The sequence below is a fragment of the Colletes latitarsis genome, chromosome 1, assembly GCF_051014445.1.
Source record: "Colletes latitarsis isolate SP2378_abdomen chromosome 1, iyColLati1, whole genome shotgun sequence".
In the NCBI taxonomy this organism is placed as follows: Eukaryota; Metazoa; Arthropoda; class Insecta; order Hymenoptera; family Colletidae; genus Colletes; species Colletes latitarsis.
In genome coordinates, this window is record NC_135134.1 from 34,062,378 (window position 1) to 34,087,855 (window position 25,478).

General features: G+C 36.5%; 1 protein-coding gene and 1 pseudogene across 4 annotated transcripts in view; both read left to right on the top strand.

The window, feature by feature from the left end:
• Positions 1–25,478, top strand: part of Ppt1 (Palmitoyl-protein thioesterase 1) — a 482,953-nt gene that overhangs the window by 95,381 nt on the left and 362,094 nt on the right. The window lies entirely within an intron of this gene.
• LOC143347584 (uncharacterized) lies at positions 4,641–9,068 on the top strand (annotated as a pseudogene).

The following is a 25,478-nucleotide window of genomic DNA, read 5'->3' on the forward strand; positions in this document are numbered from 1 at the left end:
TTCCGTGTTGGAAATTTTTGTTATTCCTAATTTTTGGTATAAGATTCCGCTCGAGCCAGGGAGAGGTGTATTAACATAGGATGTAGCGGAAATGAGGCTAGGGATCAAGAGTATTAGTATTGTTATTTCTTTCATCTGGAACATAATGTTTAAGTAAATTGGTATGATATTTGATTCTTTTCTTTCTTACTAGAATTTCTATTGTTTTGTTAGGGAAAACATTGGTAATTTTGTAAGGACCCTTAAAATTAGGTGAAAGTTTTTTGTTTAACCCTGATTTGATTTGTTTTTAGTAAATACATACAAGATCATTGACTTTCAATTCAACAGGGTTACATTTTTTATCGTAATATTACTTTCGTTTTTTGAATTAATTAAGTTTTCCTTGACTAATTTAAATAAGATATTTAATTTATTCTTTAAAGAAGATACATAATCATCGTAGGTATATTTGAATTCGGGTTCTTGTGTAATAGAAGAAGGTAGATATGCGCTACGACCAAAAAGTAATTCGTAAGGAGTATGGTTAGTAGACTTGTTTATTGTTGTCTTGTAACTGAATGTAGCAAATGGTATATAATCGTGCCAATCAGTTTGATCGGCTCCCGATTCTACTGGAACGGAAAGATTTACGAAAAGAAAGTTCTGAATGTTTAAAATTCAGAACAATTCTACCTGTATTTGACGGGTATAAAGAGTAGATGTTCAGTCTGATGCGGGTCCACTGATTGACCTCGCACAGCTGAGAATTCGTTAAACTCGAGAAAAGTGTGGAAATCATCTACCTTTTCCTTGACGAACGGATCGGTTTTAGATTCGGTCAAGTATGCCCCGGAATCTTGTATGGGATTTCCCAAATCGAGATTCCACGAAATCAGTCCTGCGGCAGAAGATCAAGAAAATACACCAGTAGTGGAGTGATCAAGAACATACACTAGTAAGGCGTTCGATCCCTCCGTGAAGAATTGAGTGGTCGTCTTGATCGTATAAAGGATTGAGACACAAGAAAGTTGGCAAATAACATTTCGATTTTCTTGTGATTACCGCCAGGCTGAGAAGACACCTAAGGAAGGCACCTACATGGTGTACCTCTAGGTGGGTCCACTGTAGTCGGGTCGGCGACCACTAAGGATGTCTGACTTTTTCGATCTTCGAGTCCTTACTCCTACAGATCCCGCCGGTGTAACGTTTAGAGGAGCACCTGTGCGGAGGAGTAACGGAGTCATGGGTCTGGCCCCCACGTGGTTCAAATACTGCTAAATGCAACGAATAGATGTGCAACGTTCAGTGAACCACGTGTTGTCGGACTTCGTAGTGCAACCCCTGGCAAATAAGTCGTCTGTTGAAGCAGCTAAGAGCAGCCGCAGATCGACGGTTGGGCTGTTGCACTGCACTGCGTTTCGACGCATAGACTCAGTGGGCAGATTCACGGGAAAAGAGCATTTGAAGCCTTACAACTTCCACTTGCAACCCCGTCCACTAGGTAATCAACTGCAAACGGCGTAGATAAGAAATTAATACTTTATCCACGCCGAAATCAAAATATAGTCCACTAGCGAGTTCGAATATTACGAGCAAGTGAAATTCTCCGCTCCGTGTTTTTGGCATTATTTTATTATTATGGAATATCTTTATGTCGTTTGTAGCAAATACGTACTTTAGCATTTCGTACAATATATTAGATTTCAAATTGCTGCTCTTATGAGGATAAATAAAAACAAAACCATTGCTGTGAATTTTAGAATGTAGTGATTGGAGGCATTTGAACAAATGTTTGTATTGTATTTTATCGAAATGTAAGTTTGATGGAAATAGTAGATATAATGTCTGTCTTTTGTTTTTTAAAATAGATGCCTCATGTAAGGTAGGCTGTAAGTCGGTTAAGTCAAAATTTGATTGTATGTATTCAGAATATTGGTTACTTTCGTCTAGATCTAAGGACCAAATTAAAACAATTGGTTCGTTGATCTTTGCGAGGCTTCGAGTCTCTACTGGGAATTCTACCGGCTGTAGTTGTGTATAATGGAATTTTATAAAATCCTGATATATTTGAGATCGTGTATTGGCGATTTGCGCTTGATTCATTTCAGAAAGTCGTGAAAGTCCATCTACGTTTGAATTTATACATCCTGGTTTATATCTAATTTCGTAATTATATTCTTCTAGTTTCAATCGCCATCTTACTAATTTTGATGAGGGGTTTTTGTAGTTGAACAACCATTGAAATGGTCGGTGGTCTGTGTAAATGATAAACGTTCTGCCGTATAAATATGGACGGAAATGTTCTATCGAGTTGACGATTGCTAAAAGTTCTTTTTCCGTCGTGGAATAATTGCGTTCTGCGTCGTTCAGGGTACGAGAGTAATATGCGACAGGGAGATCTCGATCGTTTACCTTCTGCGAGAGGACTGCTCCAATTCCTACATCGGATGCATCCGTGGTTAAAATGAATTGGTTCTCGAAATCTGGATACTGAAGGATTGGTTTATTAATTAATTTTTCTTTTAAGGTGAGAAATGCTTGCTCTTGAGATTCTGTCCATTTGAACTCTACATCTTTCTTTAATAATTAGGTTAAGGGTTTAGCTATAATAGAAAAGTTTTCTATAAATTTTCTGTAATATCCTACCATTCCTAGGGACATCTTGATTTCTTTAATATTACGCGGCCTTGGGACCTTTTGTACACTCGTGACTTTATTTGGATTAGGTTCGATTCCTTTATCACATATAACATGGCCTAAATATTCGCAGGATTTCTTTAAAAATTCACATTTATCTGGCTGAAGTTTTAAATTATGTTCTCTAAGTCTTGAAAGTACGTTTTTTAATTTTCGATTGTGATCCTCTAATGTGGATCCGAATATAATTAAGTCGTTCAGATAAACAAAACATTGTATGTTATTTAACCCGGTTAATACGTTATTCATCATGCATTGGAAACAGGATGGAGCATTTTTCAGACCGAATGGCATTCGAGTAAACTCGTAATGCCCATCAGGTGTGAAGAATGCAGTTTTAGAACTGTCATTGGGATCCATGGGAATTTGGCGACATCCATTGGCTAAATCCAATGTTGTGAAATATTGTGCATGCCCTAGTTGGTCTAATGTATCTTCGATATTTGGGAGAGGATATGAGTCGCCTATTGTTTTCTGATTTAGTTTCCGATAGTCAATTACTATTCTCCACTTGCGTTTCCCAGATGCATCGAGCTTTTTGGGGACCACCCATAAGGGGCTCGACCATGGACTAGTCGACGGTTTGATAATACCGTGTGCTAACATTTTTTCAATTTGTTTTTCTACTTCTGCTTTGTGGATTTGAGAATAACGATAAGTTTTTGCTTGCACCAGTGTACCGTCTATAGTTGGAATTTTATGGGATGTCACGGTGGTACGTGTAAGTAAATCGAAAGGAAGATGAAATATGTCGTTGAATTCTGAGCAAATTTCTTTAATTGAATTGAATTCTTCTGAGTTTAAATGATTTAACCGTAGATTTCGATGTAATACTTGTAAAAGGTTTGGCTCCTTATTATTGTCTCGATTTTCAGCAAGGCTATAAATGTACGAATGATTAGGGATAGGTTCAATGAATATTTCAGGTATTGGAATTTCAAGTGATTGAATAGACGTATTTAATATCGTTACTAACCCTCGATTATTGTGATCGACTTTAACAATTACGTCTGGAATTAAGAGAGAATTATTTGAATTTAAACTCTGCCTAGACACGATTCCCTCTTGAATGTTAGATAGATTTATTAATTTTATAGGAATTACAGTTTCGGACCGTCCACAAATTCTTATTGTTGTTTGAGAGCATTGTGGAGTATTCCGACCGAGAGATATAGGAGTTGAAATTGCATTTAGTGATAATAGAAAATCTTCATAATTGATTTTGGCGCGATGTGCTTTCAGAAAATTATCATCTAGGATACCGTCAAATGGAATATTTGAAACTACGTCCAAAACTTGGAATTTACCGATGATTTTGCCACTACGAATTGCTAACTCTATTGCTGTTTCCCCAATTGTTTGAATCGTGGCGTACGGGGCTATCCCGTTTAGAATCGTGTAATTATTTTTATCTACCGTATAATTTTGAGAATTACCCCATTTATTAGACCGAGAATTAGACCGTTTAAGAATTTTAAAATACCATCATCTGCTATAGAATGATGTGATTCAAATAACACATAAGGCTAATTGTGAGGCGATGATGATGCAGTAGTAAAATTATCTAATATTAGAAGTTGTTGAATTCTGACGTCATTGCTTCTACAGATATAAGGGGATTGGGAAGATCCTGGGCATTGCAAAAATTTGTCGTTCTAGGAGCAACGTTGTTGTCATTTGAGGATGTATCATGATTGATAATGTTTTGTGGTGAAAAAGGGTTTGTCAGTTTGTCCAGGGATGTATTTAAACCGTGAATTTGGAATTTGGTAACGATTCGTGGGTACTTCTTGATGTTGGAAATTGGCTTTAAAATTTGAATTTTGATTGAAATTTGAATGTGTTCTAGAATTATTAAATTCGCGTTTTTTAGATTCTTCTATTACATGTCCAAACCGTTTGCAATACCTAAACTGTTTAGGTTCACTTTGAGGTACTCTGTTTCTATCAATTTGATTATAATGAACGGGTCTGTTAATAGGTGGAGTAGCCCTATTGCGATTATTGAAATATTCATTAGTAGTGTGGTTTGTTTTATAGCAAATTCTACATTTTCGCGTTTCTATCTGATTGTATTGTATTCGTAATGCTTTCTCTTCCATTACGGCAGCAGTAAAAGCGTTATTAATATTTTTGAAATCGCGATACCTTAGCATTTGTGAAATTTGCGGATGTGAGTGATACACGAACCGATTTAAGGTCATTTCATTAATCATCGTTATACGTCCCGCTAATGTATGTAGAATTTGGGATGATCGAAGGGTGGCGAATGAATTGGACGCGTGAAAAATATTAACTAACAAGGGGAGGTCACGACCTGTCAACGTGGGATTTGAACGAAATTTGGCAGAGTTGTAGGGGCTGGTGTCCAAACGCAATCTATAAAATACTAGACGTTTATGGCCAGCCTTTTGTTTAAAAAATGGCTTAGAAGTGTAAAATTTCGAAATCGTCGGATCGACGTTTTTTTTTTTAAGTTGTTGGTTTCGACGAGGGGAACACAAAAGTCCAATACATTTTTGCCGTACCATCAATAGTTTAAACAAAAATTTAAGTTTTTTTAATGGAATAAGTTCCATATGTACTATGTAGTTTGACCGTGTTTTCAGCATAGATGCTAGATACAGCACCCGGTGCGACACTCACACATGGCAGATCACGCGTACATGAGTTCGTGGAGTTTCGGAAAGTCGACAAAGGCAAACTGACGCATGCCCTCTTTCTCGATTATTCCGAAGCTGCCCGAAGTAATTTCGGTCCGCCTCGTGGGAATCGAGAGAGAAAGGCTCACATTTGCCTTCTCGCTCTTAACAACTGAAATCCGACCTCCCGTCTACGGCATACGATTTGGAATCTCGAGCCGTGATTCTCGACTGCCCAGGCATTTTTACTTTCCGACTTATGTAGGCGCACATAAGGAAAGTACCTATAATGGAAAAAAAATTTTGTAAAATTTATTTTACGGAAATACACGTTTTAAGACCCCCTGATCATATTTTAATTATTGAAAAAGAAGAAATTTTTTTTATTATTCCCATGTATGAACGTACATATGCATATTAATAATACGATTTTTAAAAATCAAAATTCTTTAAGATTGAAAATTAATAAATTAAAATGAGAGTCCACTCTTTTCCAGTATCGTGCACCCTGTGGTATTTTTCAATATGAAGAGTTCTTATTTTTATAACAAACAAAAAAGTAGAATTAATAGTTGCGGAAATTAATTAATAATGATTTTCCTCGATATATTTTGAGTTAACCGTATCAATTTGTTATGACGAACTAAATATTATATGTTTGATTTGGCTTAATTTTGCATAAAAAAATGATTGTATCGATCCATAAAAATTAATAATGTGCACGATACCGCTCAATGGAAACCACGGAAAGGTGGTGGTCTCTTCCATCAGGAGGGAAATGTAAAAAACTGTTATTTAATTATGCAATGTGCAATATTGAAATGTTTAAACTAACGTAATGAAAAAAGAGCTCGTGAATACATTAATTTTTGATTAATGTACATACGAGCAATAGTCACGAGATCCCCACCATCAAACCGTTTAGAAACAAAGGAATAGTTATCGCGTTTGCCAGTATGATACAAAGTATGGGTTGGATTTTAAATTTGAAAAGGACATAGTCGAATATTTTTAAAGGTACAAAACATAGCGTTTCATTTTAGAACAGTAACATGAGTTAGCAGGTACTATCATAAAACTGTTTTAGCCAGTTATATCCCTTTTTACCTGAAGTATAAGGTAAAAAGTACGAGGTACAAGTAAATCGAAATCCGAAAATCATTCACATTATATCCATGTAAATGAAGCGGCCTTTCCATCAGAGTTAAATACAAAATTTTGTAATTTCTGTGAAAACAGAATTTTCATTAGATGTACGTGGTGTTTAAAATTTTTATGTTTTGTCTGTTTTTACGAAAAATACCATTCAGATTCATGTACTTCATATATTGAAAATAACACATGTTAAATGTAATTGGTAAATTCAACTTTAAAAAAAAATATTCGAAGATCAGACAAAAATATAATGTCACATTCAGCGTACGATTAAAATACAATTAAAAAAAAAAAGATTTCTTTTAGCAGGGTACGAACCTGCAGAGCAAAAGAAGCTCGAACTTGCAGCCAAATACTTCATCATTCACGCTACGCTGGTTATTGGTGAATTTGGTTCTATTTTTGAAGATAAGTAGCTGTAATAACTTTAATAATATCTTGCAGTAAAACTTAACCCAAAACCGGGTACCATTCCAACTTTCCCTTGTTAGAATCGAGTTTTCAATTTGTTTTAGCGAAAATCCCAGCCGGTTAAGCTGCTTACTGCTGTTGTTAATTACCAAGCATTTATTTCTCAATTAACCCTTTGCGAGTAAAACCATTTTGCACATTATTCTAAAACATTTATGGTATTCGTTTTCAATGCAATTTAAGTAAGCCTGTAATGTATAAGATTTCATTTAAGTTTTTCTTTTCTAGAGAAGATAAAGAAAAAGTTTATTTAATTTTTTTTACATAAAACTGAATTCTTCCCAAGATTTATATGAAACATTTAAAAGATCTATTGTAAATTACGCCTATGTATCAGAACAATTATAAAACAAGAGGTATATTCATTATTATCCATGGACTGATTATAGTCAAAGTCTAACCGGACTTTGAAATGAGAACATAAAACTTAAATGTAAAGTTTTATTTAAATTCATTCAGCTATTTATACTCAATCGTATTAATAATATACATATGTACGCTCATACATAGAAATAATAAAAAAAAATTTCTTTTTTTTCAATAATTAAAATATGATCAGGGGGTCTTAAAACGTGTATTTCCGTAAAATAAATTTTACAAAATTTTTTTCCATTATGGGTACTTTGCTTATATGCGCCTACATAGGTCGGAAAGTAAAAATGCCTGGGCAGTCCAAAATCACGGCTCGAGATTCCAAATCGTATACCGTAGACGGGAGGTCGGATTTCAGTTGTTAAGAGCGAAAAGGCAAATGTGAGCCTTTCTCTCTCGACTCCCACGAGGCAGTCCGAAATTACTTCGGGCAGCTTCGGAATAATCGAGAAAGAGGGCATGCGTCATTTTGCCTTTGTCGGGTTTCCGAAACTCCACGAGCTCACGTACGCGTGATCTGGCATAGTGTGAGAAAGCACTTTCGGTGCTTTTCTGGCATCTCTGGTTTTCAGTAGTCATGGTAGCCGTGGAGTTAGCGTCGAGGAATTTGGCCCGGAAACTGGAGTTCGGTCCCCGGAATTTAGGGCATTTTGTTTTTTTCTTTTTTTCGCTTATATTAGAATTTTTATTTTTAATTTTAATTTTTAATATTATGAAAAAAGTTGGCTGTGACAAATAAATAAAATACTGTTATGGTTATAAATGTTTATTTTCACACATATTTACATCTCACGTATAAATAAATACAAAAATTAGATAATTATTTCATACGAGTTTCACATCGCATTGTATGATTTTTATCATAAAAACAAGAAAAATAAAATGGTTTCATACACCAAGTGCATGTTATAAATGCTTGTTCTGTACAGCATTTTTTATTTTTTAGGTCGTGTTGAAAACATACTTGATTCACATTACAAAATATGCGTTAATTTATTCCAGAAAACTTTTACCAAAAATATTTTTGTCCCTGCAAGAAGTTGGATGAGCTTTTGGACCACGGGTGGCAGCAGATGTTCAAAAACAAGAAGAGGAATTAGGCAATGTACACATTACTTGCACAAAGTCGGGGAAATTGCAATCTGATACTTATAAATTATTTTTGAAAAATGTGTTAAAATCTACGTAAACACAAATAAATTCCTATTAGTCATCGATTCGTGGGGTAGACAAACAAATCCAGCATTATATGACAGCATCTTTCATGATCCGGAAGACGAAAATATGACTACCTGCACGTTGAAAGTTATTCCACCAAAATGTACACCCATTTGCCAACCGTGCGACGTGTACTTTTTTAGACAGGTTAAGAACTTCCTTCCGAGACTCCAAAACGCCCCGACATTGATCCGCGAAAACAGAGAATTAACCAATAGACAGGATATAATAAAAATTACATTCCATAATCCATTATCAGTTATCTGCTCCAATTTTTATCGACATGACTAAATATGCATGGTATGCGTCTAAACTCAAGCCTCTAGATCATAAAAAAGAAATATTTTGTAATGTGAATCAAGTATGTTTTCCACACGACCTAAAAAATAAAAAATGCTGTAGAGAACACGCATTTATAACATGCGCTTGGTGTATGAAACCATTTTATTTTTCTTGTTTTTATGATAAAAATCATACAATGCGTTGTGAAACTCGTATGAAATAATTATCTAATTTTTGTAGTTATTTATACGTGAGATGTAAATATGTGTGAAGATAAATATTTATAACCATAACAGTATTTTATTTATTTGGGTAATTATTTACTTTAGTGATTCCTCGCCGATTTCGATGACCTTGAAATATGTTGTCAAGGTCACTGTTATGAATACTTTTTCTTTATACATGTTACCGCCGCTCGTCCTTTGTTTTCGAGATATTTGCAAAAATAATTTTATGTCTGAATTAGCCTCTGGTTGCGTTGGAGATAAAATATTGTACTTTATTCTTTACTATTATTATTATTATCGTTATTATTAACAGAAATTGGAAAAATGTCTGCCATTATATCAAAAAATGCAGGTATTCTTATATTGAAATCATATTGTCGTCGAAACAAAAACTCAGCTATGTAATCGACATAATGCTCTTTCCGGGTCCCATATCGTGGAATATTCGCTTTTGTTTCACGCCAACAACGTTCGATGTTCAATCATAATATTTACACCATATTAACTTGGTACAAACCAATATTCAAATACCAGTATACAAATAATGTATACTGTGTCAAGTTAATATCGGATAATATTAATAAAGAAAATTGAAATAGAAAATGAATGCGTGGCCGGCCGCCTTACGGCGGCCGGTATAAAATAAACTAACCCAGACCTAATTCATTATATTAGTTACTAGGTAGAATAGTTAAGTTTGGGTTAGGTCTGGGTTAGATTTTTTTATACTGCCGTTAGGCGGCCGGCTACTCGAATCGAGTCTTTAAGCACACCCGTTATACACATCCATTACCGGTCGCCTCGATGTATCTATAGAAACAATAAACAATCGACGATTCAACGCTTACACACACGTTGCTACAGTCACGTACGTATAGACACAATTCATTGTAGTAGCAGCGATCTTTTTGACGAAAAATCTCGGAAACTAAGACCGAGCGGCGGTAACATGTATAAAGAAAAAATCTTCATAACAGTGACCTTGACAACATATTTCAAGGTCATCGAAATCGGTGAGGAGTCGCTAAAGTAAATAATTACCCATTGAAAAAATATAAGAAGACGCGACACATCCGCACGCGCGACTGTCACCTCGAAGACGCAAAAACAACAGAGCTCTCGCACGCCGCTTGCCTTGAACACAACGCAGCGCCCGAAAAATGTCAAATACACACCGATCATACGACCAATGGATCCACCGATCGATACATGCTCTCCCTTCATGTATTGTCTTCAATATCAGCGGAATCAATTGTACATGATTCTGGACTGAAGTTCTAAGCGTTGATAAAATTGTGAAATAGTTTTGTTACGCATTTGTCTAATAGAATTCAACTCCTCCATTAATTGATCTAGTGTCTTTTTATCTTAATATAAGCTTAACAATAAATTGGAAATTTCATCCCATGTGTTAAGGTTACAATGGATGACGACTTCATCTCTAGCTTTCCCTACTATTTTATTTTTTACAAATAGTAACAATACTGGCTTCTGTGAAGAATTAGCTAATTCGAACACGGAATCTACTTGTTTGATGAACGATTGTAGCTTTGTCCTATTTTCATCAAATTCATTTAATAGGAGTTTAATTAAATGATCTAGAGATACCTCTATGGAGGTGACAACTGAATTTGTAATATTATCGGTTTGAGACATTTTATAAGAAAAATGGAAATTTTCGGAATTGAAAGAAGTATCTAGAGTTCAGTACTTACAGTGCGACCGTAAAATGTTTCTCTCCTGAAGAAAAACTGCAACCTCCAGTGGTGTTGAATACACGTTGATCCAATGAATGCAACCAGTTGTGGATGAGCTTCAAGATGAGTTTCTTCTTTTTTTTTTTTGTTTTTCCGTCGATGTGACCAATTAAAATTGGCGCCTTTCCTCAGTGAGACGATCAGTGATTGTCCAAAACGCAGCTGAGTTGAAAGCCATCGAAGTATCCCGCTTCTGACACCAAATTTGTGTTAGATTCCAATAAAATTGACAACACTTTATTTAAGAAAAGAACTCGTACAGATGTTAGGTCGACTGAATACTAAACTCTTTCTGGTCTGTTTTTCGGTATTGCAGGGGTTTATATGCTATTGCTGGAAATAGGTAGAGGTAGGGACAATGGTCAAGGGAGAGTGTGACTCAGGATGGGTACGAGGTTCAGGATGAGTAAGGATTAGGAATCGTGGCTAGGATGTTTGGATGAGTAATGTTTGCGATGTAACGGAGTGGTGTTTGTCTGGTCGTGTTAGTCATCCAACATAGCATCTTTCTTACAATGCATTATTTGTAAACAATTTTTAAAACGTTTTATATAAATCTTAAGAAGGATTAAGATCAAATAAACTTTATCTCTATTTTTTCTATCTGCTGTTACAGCAGTGACTCATGCAGGTTGATGACAGTGGTTTGTTTATACTCCTCGCGGGTCGCTGGATCGTAGAAACTACGAGGATGGAGAAAGAAGGGGCGTAGATATACATACATAGCCTAGTCTCCGTAGATTTTTAAAGGGCAATAATTAAAAATAACATTCTATTGCATGAATAGCAATCAATTTAATGTATTCCAGTAATGAATTCAGTAGAGAATAAAAAAAAAGGCAAGAAAAATGTGGACATTTTAATATGCCGCGTGTGGTAATGTTACAAATAAATAAGGATTTTTTACATCCTAATGGAAGAAGGGAAATTAAGATCCATCAGATTTCCATTGAATGGTAACGTGCACGTTATTGTTTTTCCAATATTTAAATTATTTTGTTATGTAAAATTAAGTTAAATATATAACATTTGATTCTGTGTAACAAATTGATACGGTTATTGAAAAACATAGCGGGAAAAATCAGTAGTAATCTATTTCTGTAGCAATTAATTTTCCTATTTAAATCATTTTAATTAACCCTTAATTAACCCTTTACGAGTGAGACTGCTTTGAACAACATTATTCTAAAATAATTGTGAAATACGTTTTCAATGTGGTTTAGGTAGGTATGCAATGTATAAGATTTCGTTTAATTTTTCCTTTGTAGAAAAAATAGGAGAAAAGTTTATTTAACCTTAATCCTTCTTAAGACTTATATAAATCGTTTAAAAATTTTTTTATAAATAATGTATATCTATCGAAATAATTATAAAACTGTAAGACGTATAATAATCATTATCCGGGAGCTGATCACGCTCAAAATCTAGTCAGACCTTGAAACGACAATATAAAATTTAAATGTAAAGTTTCATTGAAATTCATTCAGCTGTTTAGATGCAATCACGTTAATAGCATAGGAACAAAAAAAATTTCTTTTTTTTTAATAGTCACAATGTGATCAGGGGGTCTTGAAACGTGTATTTACGCTAAAAGAAATTTTCAAAATTTTTCATTCATTATGGTATTTTCCTTATACTTTACATAGGTCGGAAAGTAAAAATGCTAGGGCAGTCGAGAGTTGGAATCGTATGCCGATTATCGCGAGATCGTATTTTAGCTGCTTCAAGAGCAAGAAGGAAAGGCTCACACTAGCATTCTTTATCGATTTGCCGAAGTAGTACGAAGTGCCCAGCTCCCGTAAACGTGGCTCGTACGGTAATACATGTCTGCTATCCCCACCACTCCGTTAGACGCTAAGGAAGTTCATCGTTACTAATGTTGACGCCGATGCACTCAATTATGCCCAATCTGGCCACACTGATCGCGCACAGATACGTTTGCGCGGAAGGCTGTGGCAGGCCAGTGCTATCACCACCGACGAGGTATACGAGTATACCAATCACCTTATGGACTTTCGCGGCCGAATCTGACTGCCATACCGACCTGGAAATTCGGAGATGATTTTAGCGGCCTCTTCTCATGGAGGGCGGTCAGTTGAGAAACTATTCACTGAATTAGTATTGATGGGCAGAAAGCTGTAGTGTGTGCGTAAATACATGTGAGTTGGCAGTGCAGTATTATCAGACGGCAAGCCTGTGGCCAAAGGAAACTGCCCCTCCACTTACACACACAATGTACAACCACCTTGTATATGAGTTCTGGCGTTTCGTATAGCTTCGGGGATTCGAGAAAGGCGGCGAATGTGAGTCTACTCTTCTTGCTCTCAACACAACTGAAATTCGACCTAGCATCACTGGCATGCGATATCGAATCTCGACTGCCCAGGCATTTTTTACATTCCGACCTATATGTATATGCGCATATAAGCAAAATACCATAATGTAAAAGAAATTTCAAAATTTTTTTTACGAAAATACACGTTTCAAGACTCCCTAATCATATTTTAACTATGAAAAAAAAGACATTTTTTTACTATGCTTATGGACGTGCGTTCATATATTTATACTATTTATGCGATTGAGTCTAAACAACCAAATGAATTTCAATGTAATTTTAAATTTTTAAATCTGAAAAAATTTGGAAATACTGTCCTATTTGTCCTCTTTGTGTAGCAATTTAAAAAAACGCTGATTCGTTAAAATCAATCATATTAAAATAAAAGACTGGAAAATTTTTCTTCTTTCAATGAAGGAAACTCTTTTACTGAATCTTTTTCGAAGGCGAAGGTGAAAAAGTCGATTTCGCCACGGCAACAATGGTTGGACGGCGACGCATGGACGTTCCCCCGAAATAGGGGATCGGTTTCTGTTTTCCAGAAACGCGAGCGAGGCGATCGAAAATGCGAAACGCGTTAGTTGGATAACGGAGAGAGTGCGAGGTTCCGTATGAAATAAAAAGACACGACCTCTAGCAACAGCATGCGTGTTTTGTTTGCCCCACATAGTCACCCAAAGGCTAAAGTTTGAAATTAAAGTCAAAATAAAAATTAAATATACAATATAAAATTTTTCTATATTGCAGAAGATAGGGATAAATTGTAGTTAATTGTATTATGTAAAATTTATTTCAAACACTTGAAAAATCATCTTCAGTCTTCTCCATTCATCATCAAGCCTTTCTTTTTTGAATGTAGATTAACTTGTTTTATTTCCAATTAATTTATATTTACAGGCATGTTTCTATAAATTTCAAATCCATTAATCAATTTGAATTTGTGATATTATGTCAGCTAGTTTCGAAAATATGGTTTCAAGAAAAACGCATTTAAAATTTCTGATATGATTATTAACCGCTGGGTACTCTTCCCTTTAAATGACTATAACTTTGTTACTTCTACGAATTTTAATGAGTCTACGTTTATAATAATTGCTAAATAAGGAGGACGAGTTGCAAGCCAAAGATCAGTTGCAGGGTTTTTAAAAAAGACAGATTGGCATTTTTCTTCTCATTGTTTGCGGCGTGTTTGCGAGGGATGTGTCCGATATATACATATGGATATAATCAATTCATTTTCCTTCAATAATTCTCCATTGCAAAAATTCTACAGTATTCTTACATTTTTTTATATTTAAAAATTTTCCCATATTATTAGAAAGTAGGTATACGGCGAAAGCTATACAACCTTATACAGGGTGTTCGGCCACCCCTGGGAAAAATTTACATGAGCGATTCTTGAGGCCAAAATAAGACGAAAATCAAGAATACCAATTAGTTGATGGAGGCTTCGTTACAAAGTTATTAACGTTTAAAGTTCCGCCTGTAGAATGGAAATCTGCGTACAGCTGCGTTTGCGTGAAAGGTTGCGGCAGGCCAGTGCTAGTGGTTCTCACGCAGCATGAAAAACTCTACTTACCGACGCTATCGACAGCCTTAGATTTTTGTCCAATTATGGAAATGCGAACACCTTACGTTGAATAAGATTCAACCTGTCTTATGAAAATCCAGAAGGGCATATCAAAACTCGCCCGACGAGATTTTCACAGAGAAAGGGTGAATGTCACTTCCGATACCATAACGTTGTGCACAAAAATTACCCACACGCGATCATATACGCCCCACGATCGTTCACAATGTCCGCAAATATCCACAAATAATCTTTTCAGGCACTAACCACTATGCAATTAAATAAACATGCACCGCAATTATGTTATTTGTGAGTCACTATGTGTACGCGTACCACGATTGTTCCGAGTTACTTACGAATAGAAACGTTCTTAATTTTTCAAATACACTACAATTTAAAAATGTAAAAGGGAATCGTAGGATAAATGAAATTTTCGCATCGATTGCGTTCACGTCGAAGAATGTAACGATACTAGCAGCTGACTGTGCCATCGATCGACGAGGTTCTAAGAAACAAATGCCGAAAAGGACCCCGATTCTACGTCACTCGCCTCGCTTATCTCTCTCTCACACACACCATACACACAAACACACACACATGCACTCTACACTCAGTGAAGACAAAGGGCAGCATCGGCACGTGTTCGGCCAGCTAGCGTCGTAAAAAAGAATCAGTCAAGACAGTTCACGCGACACATTTTAGACATGTTTCATTCAGTTATGTATTAAGTTGCATGTAACAAATGCAGTGATATGAGCAATCAGCGAATACTTATTAAATTCCATTTTACATTTTTAAATTGTAGTGTATTTGAAAAGTTAATAACAGTTCTATTCGTAAGTAACTCGGAACAATCATGGTACACGTACACATAGACACTCATGAATAACATAATCGCGGTGCGTGTTTATTTAATTGCATAGTGGTTAGTGCCTGAAAGGATTATTTGTGGATATTTGCGGACATTGTGAACGATCGTGGGGCGTGTACGACCGCGTGTGCACAACGTTGTGGTATTGCAAGTGACATTCACCCTTTCTCTGTGAAAATCTCATCGAGCGAGTTTTGATATGCCCTTCTGGATTTTCATAAGACAGGTTGAATCTTATTCAACGTAAGGTGTTCGCATTTCCATAAGTGGACAAAAATCTAAGGCTGCCGATTGCGTCGATAAGTAGAATTTTTCATGCTGCGTGAGAACCACTAGCACTGGCCTGCTGCAACTTTCCGCGCGAACGCAGCTGTACACAGATTGCCATTCTACAGGCGGAACTTTAAACGTTAATAACTTTGTAATGAAGCCTCCATCAACTAATTGGTATTCTTGATTTTCGTCTTATTTTGGTGTCCATAATCGCTCATGTAAATTTTTCCCAGGCGTGGCCGAATACCCTGTATAGATGAAAAACCAAATGCATTCCAGAATCCTGTTGAGTACTGTTATTCTGTTAAAAATGAACCAAGATGCCATATTTATGGTGACGTGACAATAATTAAATGCGCATGGTGTAAGAGATCTTTATGTTTCAAACATTTTTTCGACGAGTACCACTATTATCGAAACTACATAGAGTAATTGCTATACACACTGTTTGTATTTATAATTTATAAATCGCTCCACCTTTGCCACGATGTCATAGGTGGGTAATGAAAACAATTAATCTTTTCATTGCTGTTAAGAAACTTGTTACTGTGATTGTTACTTGTTACTTGTTACTGTATAATTTAGTGCAAGCCTACAGTGCTTCATTAAAATCAAAGTTAAAACGGCTACTACCATAGTGGATGTACGTGCAAGATGTAAATCATCAAAATCTGCAAAACTATAAGAGGCAATTTTAAAATGTTACATACCACTGGATTTGGAATAAAATGCTCGTCATTTTTTGTCATGAAAATTTCAATAAAATGAAAAATTAAGTTAATAAATTTTTTTTTGTTATAAACAAATTGTATTGTGTTAAATTTTTTAACACCATGTTATTGTACATAAGAAACCATTAACCTCGCCCATTAACAATTTTTTCGTATGTCTTTCCGTTTTCGAGATAGCCGTTTCGAGCCAAAACTTCAAAGGGTGGTTTCACCCCTTAAACTCGAGTTATCATAGCTAAAAAAAATACGTGTCGATTATTTTTGGCTGCTTCATAAGTGTACGAAATTTCATCAAAATCGAAGCCGGACCGTTCACGAAGGTTCCTTGTAAGTGTATCTGTTCCGCATTTTGAGTTAATTTAGTTATCTTATACGCTATGATTATTTTGATCTCTTTATGATATACGAAGTTCTTTCCTATAATCTGTTTCACAATTTGGCATCATGTGGCCAGTGATGTGTGTGTGGTGCAAGTATGTGTATGCGCACTGCACGGGGCAGAGAAACGAAGATCGCGACACGAAGCAGAGAGCACATGACCGGCAACACGAGTAGTACGTTATTGTAAGATTGTGAGTTATAATAGCAATAAATGGTTCGTTCGAGTTGTAAGCCTGTACCATATAATTTATTGATATATCACATAATTTGGCAACGAGAAGAAAAGACGGAATTCATGCAATTTGCTAAATCATTGGTTTGAGGTTAAGTGGCCACGTGGCGGTGATACATGGTGCATATTTTTTGTATTGGCAAGGTGTTGAAAATGGCTGTACAAGGCGTACTACCAAAGTTTAAGTCTAATGAAGATTGGACTCTGTATTCAGAGCAATTGGGACAGTATTTTGTAACGATTGATATTGTGGTGGAAGCTAAAAAGGTGACTATTTTATTATCAGTGGTGAGTCCGACAGTTTATAAGACGCTGAGAGATTTGTACTATCCAGAGTTGCCACAGACGAAGTTTTTCAGCTTTCTCGAGAGTTTGTTGAAGAATCATTTCAGTATCAGCAAGCAGTGTATTGAGAACGTGTCGAATTTTATAAAGCTTCTCAGGTCGGTGGAAAAAGAATTGTCGACTGATTTACGCGTATTAAGAGTTTATCAGTTTCCTACAAATTTAGAAGCATTTTGAAAGCTGCTTTGAAGGAAAAATATGTTACTGGCTTTTCGGATACAAGGATTCTTATTCGTCTTTGTGAGGAGGATGAGACCAGGACCTCGAAGGAGATGTTTGACCTCACTGTAAAGAGGGAAGCTATTCAGGAGTCCAAAAGATAAGGAGTCAATTGGCTTAAGACATACCAGAAAAGGATCACTGGTGGACGTCCTGGGAGTTCTACGGGTGGCAGTGGCGTGACAAGAGCTGCAAAAGGAGGCGATGTAGGCACCAGTAGAGATCCTAAAAAATGTTTTGTGTGCTGTGGTGTTGCTCATGAATTTAGAAATTGTAAGTATAAGTAGTATAAGTGTAAAAATTGTAACAGGGTATCAACATACATCTAACAAAAGTATGTAGTAAAGGTCAGTTCCAGCATTTTGTTCAGGATGTTAATAGGTTGATGAATACAGGGTACGGAGCCAGTTACTATTAAGTTAGTTATGGAAAGGAAAAGGGTAGAATGGGAATTGGATAGTGGTGCTTTTAGAACTGTGATACAGAGTAGAATTTATGATATGAGTTTTAAGGGCATAAAGTTAGAATCGACTCAAGTGGTGTTGAAGAGCTATTCTGGTGAAAGAATAACACCATTAGGTTTAATTAGAGTAGCTGTTAGTTATGGTAAAGCAAATGAGGAACTTGACTTACTGGTGGTAGACACTAATGGATCAGCTCTAGTTGAGCGTGATTGGATTAAAAGACTGAATTTGATAGAAGTGTGTGCTGAGTCAATTTTTAGGTTAGATAAAAAGGTAGCTGAGGTTTGTGAGGAGTTTTCTGAAGTATTCAGTCCAGGCTTAGGACGCTATAAGTATTGCAAGGTTAAATTGCAGTTGGAAAATAATACAAGGCAAGTTTTTTGTAGGCTGAGAACATCACCCTTAATTTTTAAAGAGAAGGTAGAGGAGTTGCAACGCTTAGAAATAGAAGGTATTATTTCGTAGATTCAGGACTTAGTGTGGGGTGCCCCCTTGATACCTATACTTAAAAAGTCTGGGGAGATTAGAATATGCGTAGATTATAAAACTATGGTAAACCCCTTTTTAAAAGATGTTAAGTATTTATTACCCTGGATTGAAGAGTTATTTGCAGCACTTAAGGGTGGACAAGAGTTCACAAAGCTCGATCTGTCTCAGGCATATAATCAGTTAGTTTTGGATGAACAGTCTAAGGTTTTATTAGCTTGTAGTACCCATAAAAGAATATTTAAAGTAAATAGATTACCTTTTGGTATTGAGCCATCAGCTTGTGCTATTTTTCAGTGGGAGATTGAAAAAGTCTTGCAAGGGTGTAACGGGACCATCAGTTTCTTAAACGATATATTAGTGATGGGTCATAATAAAAGGGAGCATATTGAGAATGTAAGGCAGGTGCTCAATCTGTAGTTGTCTAGAGTGGGATTAAAAGTGAACAAGGGCAAATGCGAATTTTTTAGTCCCGAAATTAGTTATTTAGGGCATATAATTAGCGTAGAAGGATTGCATAAAGATGCTAATAAAGTAGAGGCGATTGTAAAGGCACCGACACCGATTTCTAAAATCCAAGTAAGGGCGTTCACGGGGTTAGTGAATTATTATGCACGTTTCGCACCTAACTTATCAGCAATTTTGTGCTCTATGTATGATCTATTGAAAAACGGTGTTAAGTTCGTTTGGACACAAGAACGTGAAAAGGCTTTCCATACGGCGAAGGAATTGTTAGCGTCAGATAAGGTTTTAATGTATTTTTCGCCTGATATCCCGGTAAAATTGTCCTGCGACTCGTCTAAAGATGGCATAGGTGTCGTGCTATCGCATGTCCTTCCTAATGGTACCGAACGTTTCATAGCTTTTGCGTCCCGTGTTTTAACAGGCTATGAGGAGGGCTATTTGACAATTAATAGACCGGCTTTAGCGATTTTCTTTGGGATTAGGAAACTTGAAAATTATTAGTTGGGTTACCGTTCACGTTAGACACTGATCATAAGCCGTTGCAGGGTATTTTTAGAGAAAAGAAAGGACTTCCAGTATTCGCAGCAAGTAGATTGCAGCGTTGGGCGGTTTATTTGTCTAGTTTTAATTATACGGTTAAGTACGTTAAAGGCGTTGAAAGTGGCAGGGAAGATTGCTTGTCAAGGTTGCCAATCGGAAGGAAACTCGGTGGGGAAGAGACGGGGAATTACTTAAATTTTATTTATGAGCAAGCAGCCATGACAGTAGACGCAGGCCGCATTAGGATTGAGACTAGGCGTAATCCGGTGTTAAGTAGACTGTTAGAGCGGGTTAGTACAGGATGGGACAACTATGTGGCGACGAGGGACGATTGTTTGCAAGGGTATTGGTGAGATGTGTTAACAGTGGTAAGTGGAATTGTGATGTGGGATTATCGCGTAATTGTTCCAGAGAAATTAAGAGTTCGCGTGTTAGAAGAGCTGCATAGTACTTACCTAGAAATTGTTAAGATGAAAAGTTTAGCTAGGTCGGTATATTGGTGGCCAGGGTTCAATAAGGACATAGAAAGTCTAGTAAAAGGATGCAGAGTATGCAATTTAACCCTGTCGGATTCTAAGAAGTCTAAGTTAAGCTTCTGGCTGCAAGCGAAGGAAAGTTTTGAGAGAGTCCATATTGACTTGTTCGGGCCGGTGGCGAGTAGGAATTTTTTGATTCTTGTGGACGCGTATAGCAAGTGGATTGAAGTATTTGAGATGAGTTCGACGGATAGTAAACAGGTGTTAAACAAGTTGACAGAAACTTTTGTTCGTTTCGGCATTTCGAAAATGATTGTAAGCGACAATAGGCGTCAGTTTGTATCCTTCGAATTTGAAAATTTTTGTAAGATTAATATCGTGCGTAGGACGTCTGTGCCTTATCATTCAGAAACAAATGGCGCGACGGAGAATGCGGAAGGCGTGATTAAAAAGGGCCTAACTAAAATGTTAAACGACGTAAGGAACGGTCAGAACATTGGCACACTTTTAAGTACACTCCGGAACAAAAAGATAGCACAGATTAAGATTTTCATAATTCTAATTTATTTTTTCATTGCAACCGAAATTTGTCCCTGCGCATTATTTCAGAATAGGTTTATTAACAGATATAAGTAAAGTCAAATTGAACTTTATCTACCCATCTAATTTTATTTAAAGGAAATTGTACTTTTGCCAAAATGTAGTGGGACAAAATGATAGCATATGCACATACAAATTTAAAATATTAACAAAGGGTATAGCCGAATAAGGGGGTCAAATGTGCCCCCAAACCGAATTGAACGAATGATGGGTCACTCGATAGCTTATCAAAAAAAAACCCTGTGTGCCAATTTTTAACTTGAAATCTCGACCGTGGGGGTAATAATGGGATGAAAACGAAAATCATGTTTTTGAACAATTTCTCTTAACCTATTGAGTAAAAAAATGTAAAAAAATTCAGAGACACTTCGGGTACTGGGACACATATTTTGGGAGATTTTCAGATTTTTTGATTGAAGAACCAGAAAAATGCCAATTACGTATTGAAGGAGGTCCGGAACTATTTTTATACTTTTACAGTAAACACGTATTGCTATTACTATTATTCTCAATTTTTTTCAGATTTTTCATTTTGGTGCGCCGCAGTGAAAAAAAATAAAAACCGATTTTTTTCTCATTTTCTGCGTATTAGAGTAACTTACACGTTGAATTTTTATGCATTCTTCAATATACGAGTGTTTTGTACACTGTTTAATGTTTCTACACTAAGCAGAATTACATAACAATTGAAAGAAATAAAATAAAGCAACCGTTGAGCGCAACATATCCTAAAAAATCAACGGCGTTGGTGGCGCAGCGTTAGAGTGTCCGACTGTGGAACCGCTAGAAGTTTTTTTACCGTAGATTCGAGTTGGACCATCAGGTCCATCCAAATTGAATCTCTTTTCGTCCGTAAATATGACTTTTCGCCATTTTTTCCTCATATGTACAGAGTTTCCATGCTAATCAGTTGCTGATTTCCATAGAGTCCCGGTTAACTCGCATCGTAGAGAACTTCTCTATTCGTTGAGAAATTCGAAGAGAAACGGATTTATTCGAACACGAAGAACCGTAGGATGAAAATGAGGGATTCCAGCGACGACGTAAATTCCTACGGTGTTTTCGAATTTTCACGGTTCCTGTTTGTAATTGCGAATGATTTGAGTACGAGCTTAAAGTAAAGTGAAGACGCGTCTCAACGAATAGGGGAATCCAACTTAGATTACTAATAAAATGCAAATTAAATTAGCGATAAAGTGCACGTTGAATCAGAGATAGAGTAAACATTACGGTAGACAAACAATAGCTCATGAAACTATTCGAACGCTTTCAGTCTAGAGGGTGTCCTCACTAAAGTGTGACAGTGGTGATATTTCAATAACTATTGATGATACGAAAAAATTGTTTATGTGTAAATTGCAGGATAAAATGGGATCTCTATTTTGGCGTAAACGAAAATTTTGTTTATGTTATTAATTTAAAAGATATGATGGTGAAGTTTGGTTTTTTAAAGGAATTATATATTTTTTTTTTTGATCATGCGATAGTGTTTTTCAAGACGAATTCATTAAGCTGCAATTTATTTACTCGATTTTTATTAGTTTTAAAGATATAACGCTTAGAAATTTACTGATTTTAACGGAGACACGTCTCTGCTTGTGTGGTAAGTCATAAAAGTGGTCCTATTCTTGCGCTGTTTGACTTCGCTTCTTGAAACCGATAGCAAGGGTCTAGCTCGGAACGGCAGGCCCGATAAGTAAAAAACATGGAAAGTATTGTCCATTACGGTCCAAGTTTGCCGCATCGAGGATGGTGTCGTTAATAATTTGGATGGTTAATACTTTTCATGTTTCTTACTCTTCGGGTCTACCGTTCCGAGCATAGGCTCTTGCTATCGGTTTCAACAGGCAGAGTCAAACACCGCAACAATAGGACCGCTTTTATGACTTACCACTCAAGCCGAGACGTCTCCGCTGAAAATCAGTAAATTTCTAAGCGTTATATCTTAAAAACTAATAAAAATCGGGTGAATAAATTGCAGCTTAATGAATTCGTCTTGAAAAGCACTATCGCATGATACAAAAAAAAATATATAGTTCCATTTAAAAAACAAAACTTCAGCATTGTTAAAATAGGTGCGAGTCGGTCAGTGGGGTTTTCCATGACCCGATCTCTCACCCTTTAACGTTGAGTCCGAATTCCGAGGGATTGGAAATGTGGGGGAAAGTGAATTGTACACTGATAAATTTCTTTCGCCTAGTCAACTTTGACTAGGTTGTTTATTTAAATGAAATTCAAACAGAAAAATAAAGATTAAATAAACAAAAATAAAAGAAATTTAATTAATAATTTTCAGTATCGCCAGGAAAAAACCGAGCCTGTTGTCGGGCTCGTAATAAAACCTGGCTACGGTCTGTCTCGCCGCTACGGCTTTCGTCTCTGTCTTCTGAAAAGAAAGACCAAAATCCGGCTGTAAATACCTGACAACGCTCGTTGCGTTGTCTGACTCGCTCTAATCCACACACTTCTTACTCCGTTTATGGTAAATAGGAGCGGGCTTCTTACACAGCGATACACATCTGTATTAGTGGCCTGTATGATTGAACGTTTCTCGTATGATCGAGAAACGTTTGATTGCAGTATGGGAAGGCAAGATTCTAATCCCGATTTTCCCTTGACTACAGGGTTATTGTCTGCTCCGCGGCTCTTCACCGTCCCCTGGTCAGTACGGGACCGGTGTGGTGCAGTCCCTTAACTGCGCAAGAAGCGACTGATTATTAAGGTCCTTACACCACGTTGCCCTTTGAGCGTCGTTCTACGCCTAGTGTCCGTACACACTGGCGATCTACAAACCACGCTCGAGCAGGTCGAAGTCTGCTGGGAGTCTACCCAGGGAATACGCCAAAAGGCCCCTATGTGGGTGTGATTCCAAGCACTGACTGACTCGACCTTGGAGGACGGCGATTCCACCCAGGGAATATGCCAAGAAGGCCCCTATAGGTGGATTTTAGCACCGTGCAATAATCAAGGGAGGATCGAGAAATTCTCTCGATACCTCCTACACGACTGTTTACTCATGCGGTACATGTTTATTTAGCACCGATGGCTGTAACCAATCACTATAAGAGTGTAAGCTCGGTATTTTTCAGCCACCGCTTGCTATTTAATTATTTGGAAAGAGAATCAGTCTGATTTTAATACTTTTCACTTCTACACGGCCGCTAACTAAAGCGGTACGTGTTTATTTAGCACCAATGGCTGTAATCAATCACTATAAGAGTGTAAGCTCGGTATTTTTCAGCCATCGGTTGCTTTTTAATTAAGTGGAAAGAAAATCAGTGTGATTTTGTTACTTTCCAAAATGGTTCGTTCGACGCGTTGACCGAGTTCTGCACGTGAACGTATGGCTCGAATATCTCGACTTTAGTATTGTTCCCGGAACGTATTACGCCGCAGAGAAGACTCTGGAATGTCGCGTAAACTAGGAACAACACCGTACAAGAAATGGCCCGTTTTTCTATCGGTCACGCGATGGTTTAACCGACGTTTTTCGATTGTCGAATTAACGCGATATTTAAACAACTATCGGTTATTGTTTACTTTAGCGATTCCTCACCGATTTCGATGACCTTGAAATATGTTGTCAAGGTCACTGTTATGAATACTTTTTTTTTATACATGTTACCGCCGCTCGCCCTTTGTTTTCGAGATATTTGCAAAAATAATTTTATCTAATATAACGGCAGACATTTTGAACAGGAAGGTGCGATTGTTCAAACCAAGAATTTTTGTATGCACTAATCTTTAAATTGCACTGTATTTTAAGACGTTTTTTATTTCGGTTTTTAATATAAGATGTTGAATGACATGAAAACATCAAGTTTTCTCGATCAAGTTTTATTTCTTTCCCGCACTTAATGCAATTGATAGCACCGTGGATCACTTTTCGTGTAATTAAGAAATCGATTAATTTGTTATAATCATTGCATACGTTCAAAAATTCATATAACTTCATTTTAAGTACTTCTAATAACGTACTCAATAATCACTGATGCTAAGGTAATAAGCAAAATGCGACTGTAAATACTGAACAGATTCGTGAAATACCGTATCTGTAACTACTTACAAACATAGTGTCATGTAAAATTTCAATCATAATATTTACACCATATTAACTTGGTACAAACCAATATGCAAATACCAGTATACAAATAACGTATACTGTGTCAAGTTAATATTGGATAATATTAATAAAGAAAATTGAAATAAAAAATTAATGCGTGGCCGGCCGCCTTACGGCGGCCGGTATAAAATAAACTAACCCAAACCTAATTCATTATATTAGATACTAGGTAGAATAGTTAAGTTTGGGTTAGGTCTGGGTTAGATTATTTTATACCGGCCGCCATTAGGCGGCCGGCTACTCGAATCGAGTTTTTAAGTACACCCGTTATACGCATCCATTGCCGGTCGCCTCGATGTATCTATAGAAACAATAAACAATCGGCGATTCAACTCTTACACACACGCTGCTACAGTCACGTACGTATAGACACAATTCATTGTAGTAGCAGCGATCTTTTTGACAAAAAATCTCGGAAACTAAGGCCGAGCGGCGGTAACATGTATAAAGAAAAAATCTTCATAACAGTGACCTTGACAACATATTTCAAGGTTATCGAAATCGGTGAGGAATCGCTAAAGTAAATAATTACCATTTTTTTTCTTTCTGAATGTTTATACTTTT